The following is a 6,395-nucleotide window of genomic DNA, read 5'->3' on the forward strand; positions in this document are numbered from 1 at the left end:
AGTATTAAGTTCATAAGAACAGAGTAACGCTTTAAGCAAGATGACAGGATGTAGAGGGATAAATTCACGCAATATGGTATAAACCCCATCTTGTTATCCTCGATGGCAACAATACAATACGTGCCTTGCTGCCCCTACTGTCACTAGGAAAGGACACCGCAAGATTGAACCCAAAGCTAAGCACTTCTCCCATTGCAAGAAAGATCAATCTAGTAGGCCAAACCAAACTGATAATTCGAAGAGACTTGCAAAGATAACCAATCATGCATAAAAGAATTCAGAAGATTCAAATATTGTTCATAGATAAACTTGATCATAAACCCACAATTCATCGATCTCAACAAACACACCGCAAAAGAAGATTATATCGAATAGATCTCCACGAGAGAGGGGGAGAACATTGTATTGAGATCCAAAAAGAGAGAAGAGCCATCTAGCTAATAACTATGGACCCGAAGGTCTGAGGTAAACTACTCACACATCATCGGAGAGGCTATGGTGTTGATGTAGAAGCCCTCCGTGATCGATGCCCCCTCCGGCGGAGCTCCGGAACAGGCCCCAAGATGGGATCTCACGGGTACAGAAGGTTGCGGCGGTGGAATTGGTTTTTGGCTCCGTATCTCGTAGTTTGGGGGTACGTAGGTATATATAGGAGGAAAAAGTACGTCGGTGGAGCAACAGGGGGCCCACGAGGTTGGAGGGCGCGCCCCCTACCTCGTGGCCTCCTGGTTGATGTCTTGACGTAGGGTCCAAGTCCTCTGGATCACATTCGTTCCGAAAATCACGTTCCTGAAGGTTTCATTTCGTTTGGACTCCGTTTGATATTCTTTTTCTGCGAAACTCTGCAATAGGCAAAAAACAACAATTCTGGGCTGGGCCTCCGGTTAATAGGTTAGTCCCAAAAATAATATAAAAGTGTATAATAAAGCCCAATAATGTCCAAAACAGAATATAATATAGCATGGAACAATCAAAAATTATAGATACGTTGGCGACGTATCAGTAAGTAAAGCTAGGTGGTAAATATTTAGCAACAATGTAATTAGCATAGTTAGCTTACCAAGGAGTACTATGAGCAACATTTATTGCAGCTAACTGCTCACCAGGAAAGCTATCATCAATAGGAAGTGGGTCATCAGGCACATTTTCAAGCCTAGATAAATTATCAGCTATGGGGTTCTCAGCTCCTTTTCTATCAATGATATGTAATCAAATTCTTGTAATAAGAGAACCCATCGAATAAGTGTAGGTTTAGTATATCTCTTTTCCATAAGATATTTAATAGCAGCATGGTCTATGTAAACAGTTACTTTGGAATCAAGAATATAAGGTCTAAATTTATCACAAGCAAACACCACTGCTAAGAATTCTTTTTCAGTAGTAGCATAATTTCGTTGAGCATTGTCTAGAGTTTTACTAGCATAATGAATAACATTGAGTTTCTTATCAACTCTTTGTCCTAGAACAGCACCAACAGCATAATCACTAGCATCACACATAATTTCAAAGGGCAAGTTCCAATCAGGCTGTTGAACAATAGGTGCAGAAATTAAGGCTTTCTTGAGTGTTTCAAAGGCTTCTAAACAATCATCATCAAAAACAAAAGGAATATACTTTTGCAAAAGATTAGTAAGAGACCCAGAAATTTTAGAAAAGTCCTTGATAAATCTCCTATAGAAACTAGCATGACCTAAGAATCTACAAATACCTTTTATATATTTAGGACATGGCATTTTCTCAATTGCATCAACCTTAGCTTTTTCCACTTCAATATCTCTTTTAGAACTTTTATGACCCAAGACAATGCCTTCATTAACCATAAAGTGGCACTTTCTCCCAATTCAAGACAAGATTTGTTTGTTCACATCTCTGCAAAACTCGATCAAGATTGCGTAAACAATCATCAAAAGACTTCCCATAAACAGAGAAATCATCCATGAAAACCTCAACAATCTTTTCACAAAAGTCAGAGAATATAGCAGTCATACACTACTGCAGGATGCTGCTAACGTGACACTACGATCAAAGACCCTTTGATGAAACTGTGTCTGATGCCATAATCGCAAACGGTGGTGTAAAAAATCATCAAAAAGGGTGCAAAACGTTTGCGATGGAGGATGCACCAAACACGGTTCAGATTTTAGTTGCATGTGTGATTCAGGGCATACGGTTCAGTTCAATTAACCCTTTTCGATGAGGAGGATCAAAAGAAACAGGCAGCCAGATGAAGGCATGTGCGATGTACCACATACGGTTCACTCGGATGAATTGTTTGTGATTAGGCAACACGAAAGAAACGGGCATCCATATGAAGGTGTGTGCGATATACAGCATACGGTTCACTCGGATGAACTGTTTGCGTTGACACATGAGAACAGAAACGGTTCAAATGAACAAGATGTGTGTTATACGCGGCAAATAGGTCTGTAATCAGAAATGTGTGTGAATACCGATAATAACACAGATGGTTGCTGCTAATGTGTGTTGTGCGATGGGATTGCATACAGAACAACAACATATATATACATATATACATATATACATACATATATATATATATATATATATATATATATATATATATATATATATATATAGACACACACACTTATAAGGACATGCTTGCATAACCAAATTAAACATCCACTTACATAGGTGGCTACTACAACCATGGCATTTGCACACACCAACGTAAACTATTACATGCATAATTACATAGGTGGCTACTACACACATGACATTTCCACACACCAATAAAGTAAACTATATATTACATGCATGATTAACTAGCATAAACGATCATCTGATCATCATCTACTTCTTGTGACGCTTGCTCTGCTTGTGGCTCGATCCGGGCTCGTCGATTTCGGTAACGAGGCACTTCCTCATGTCAATGATCCGCCTGTGCATCTCGAAGCATGTGTACACGCTCTTGGCCGCGAACCTGAGGCGAGGTTCATCCAGTTGCCGCATCCAGGCCCCGTGCCAGGATACGGGACTTGTTCTCTGGGCATCCTACTTCATCTTTTCGTAGTGGGGGTCGATGATGGCCGAGGCGAGTTCGACCAGGGAGTCCTTCTTCGTGCTGCCCCAGACCCTGTAGTGGTCACGGATTTCGACTAGGTTCTTGCAGGCTAAGCCCGTAACGCTAAGCGCATTTACATCGTCTTTGGTTTCCACCGTGGCGAACTTGAAGTCGGGGCTGTTGACAAACCTGTTGAAACGGTCGCAAGGCTCTGTGGCCATGCAGTAGTGGTAGATGAGGACATGATGGCACACGCACAACTGGGCGACGACAACCTTCTGATCTATGCCAGGACAACCGGCGGTGTACTGGAGGTTGATGGCGACCACCTTGTACTTGTCTCGAGCAAGCAACTGCTCAACGCTGTTGATGTAGTCGTCCACCACGTCCGGGTCGATGGTGTACACCACCAAGAGATCCGTCTCCCTCGCATGGGTCTCCACTCTATGATCGCTGAACTCCATTGGAGCGCCGCTGGACATCCCCTCTCTATGTGTCGTCGTGGGTGTGCTTGTTGTGTTGTGGGGAGCTATCGAAAGGTTGAAGAGACTAAGGTTATAATGGCCGCGGGAATTAAAGGGGAAGCCGGACGGCCAGGAATATCGGCAGGCCCTGATGGCAGTTCTAATTTGCAGCGCATAACTCCATCGTGCCGCACGTAACTGCATCACGTGGCAACGCGCGCGGCGCAACTGCATGCATATGGGGCCCCCGACATGATCGTGCGCATGCCCAACCGTTGGCAGAGCGCGCGCGGAGGGACACGAGCAGAGCACTCCGTGGTCGCCTCAACGGCGAGCAACCATATATATATATATGCATATAGCAGTTGAACACGCAAGGAAAAGTGGTCCACAAGCCAAGCGCCCACGGACGCGAGCAGAGCGCACCGCGGCGCCTAACGGCGAGCACGGCGCACTGCGGCGCCTAACGGCGGGATAGACCTTCATTCAAGCCAATCAAAATGAGACTGGAACAGACATGTCTGTATTGAGCAAAGGGATCGCAAATGTGTGTATTGACTAGAACGAGAATGCAATAGCAAAATAAGAATTAAGGCCACGATGATGCGATCGCAGTGGTGGTTACAGGAGGCAAGAAGAAAGATGCATCCATCAACGTATGACCTCCTCCTCCTCAACTTAGTGCGCCGGCCGGGCCACCGACCGGCGGCTATGGAGCGACGGCTTTTGTGGCGAGTTCAAGGTGCTTCTCAACAAAGGCATCCAAGGCTTCCAGTCGGCTGAAGAAGGCCAATGTCGTAGCGTCCTCACAAGCCTTATAGATACCTATGTACATGATTCGCTCGTACACATGGATGTGTAGGTCGACGGTTTCTTGCAGGGTGAGGCGCCTCGCGGCGAGCGCGACCTCCAGGTGGACATTCTATGTAGCGTCGGGCGGCAGTCGCAGGGCCACCAGTCCTTGAAAGAGGTTCCGACAATGGATGCCGATTAGGGTGGCATGCAATGAGGAGCCCAGGCGCGCGGGCTGGAGGAGTACGGCGATGTCGTCCGCGAGCTTCTTAACGATGGTAAACCTGTTGGTGGTGCGAACGATCATCTGGTCCAACTGAGAGTCGTAGCTGGCGTCGACGGCGGCCATCCACCAGCCGGTTGCCAACACCGTATGGAGACAATCCATGGTGCCATGCCGCAGGCCAGCGTCGTGGACCATCTGGCATAGCCGCTGGCTGCTCGCGCACATCACCACCATGGGTATGGAGTGGGCACCTTTGCGATTATTAGTGTAGGTGCTTAGGCAAATGCTTAGGTGTGTACGATGTGGTAGATGCATTGAAATGGAGGGGCGCCTTTATATGAGTGCAAATTGCGTTGCATTCACATCATGCTGCCTCTTTTCCCGGTCCACCCATTACTTCCCTCATGCATTCACACGATGCTAATTGAAGCAGGATGCTTCATTGGCCGTTCAACATTTCGGGAACAGCTACCCTCTCCCTCGTCTACATTAAAGCCGTATCAGCAACTGCGCCGCCCACTGTCAAATTGAATAGTACTGCGCCGCCCGCTGCACGCCTGTCTGAACACGCCTCCTCGCCTCCATCTATGCTTAATTACTGAATTTTAGTTGCAAAAATTTGATATTGCTAGTGATTTTTAGCTTCATATTTTGACAAATCGTAGTGTTACAAGGTTGGCAAATGGCAATGTTACTTGATCAACAAATGTCAATCTTTCTAGTTTGACAAATGGCAACATACCCAATATGACAGATGCAAATCGCACCAAATTGTTTGTAAGTGTTCACACGGGTCATCCAAAAGAACCGTTTGTGTTCAAGAGATGCACAAATCCCGCTCTCACTTTGCATACAGGTGTTCCCTACCGAAACCATCATGCTTGTTGTGAGAAGCTCTGGATTGTGAGAAGCATATACCCAAACCTGCCCCAAATGGGACAAAAAAATTACCACATCATGTTGATGCCGCTCCATGATAGCATGCCAAGTTTCATGAATTTCAGACGAGTTTTGGATTTACTAGAATTTAAAAACAGGTATCTCAATGTTTGCGGGCGAGTGACGGTGGCATGGTGTTTGACATTCATTCCCATTTCTTGCATGGGACCTAAGCATGCACCCAAGGACAAATATTTAATTTTTCAACGAATTTATATGCACTAGAGCATGTGCATGTAGTTCAAATTTGAATTATGCACATAAATGCATTGAAAACTCACTTAATGCATAAAAATGTCCAAACGAACCCCGAAAATCACAAAAAATAATACAACACTCCTGTTGTTCTATGTTGACACGAGAAAAAATGAAAGCAATAAGAGGCAATGGATATTGTTTCGCCCACAAAGTTGGGGCGCTACCTACCGAAACCATCATGCTTGTTGTGAGAAGCTCTGGATTATGAGAAGCATATACCCAAACCTGCCCCAAATGGGACAAAACAATTACCACGGCATGTTGATGCCGCTCCATGATAGCATACCAAGTTTCATGAATTTCAGACGAGTTTTGGATTTACTAGAATTTAAAAACCAGGTATCTCAATGTTTGCAGCCGAGTGACGGTGGTAGCACTACTAAAAAAAGACACATCCATGACATTTTGGGCCGAACGAATTTTTTTCTGTCATACATATGACACTTCTATGACGATAATTGTGACAAAACCCGGCATCATCATAGATGTGGTGGGCTCCTACTTCTATGACAAAAAATCATGACAGAAAATGGGCTTTTCGTCCTGGGCGGGCCGCAGACGCAGCTGCATGACATTCTTTGGGCCGTCCATGACGGAAAAAACCATGGCAGAAGCGAGGGCGAGGAAAATTTCGGGGAGTTCCCGGTTACGGTGGGAGGTCGGGGCCGAGCGATGCGCATTTCTCTCGTAC

This window comes from Aegilops tauschii, chromosome 7 (genome assembly GCF_002575655.3).
Source record: "Aegilops tauschii subsp. strangulata cultivar AL8/78 chromosome 7, Aet v6.0, whole genome shotgun sequence".
Lineage (NCBI taxonomy): Eukaryota > Viridiplantae > Streptophyta > Magnoliopsida > Poales > Poaceae > Aegilops > Aegilops tauschii.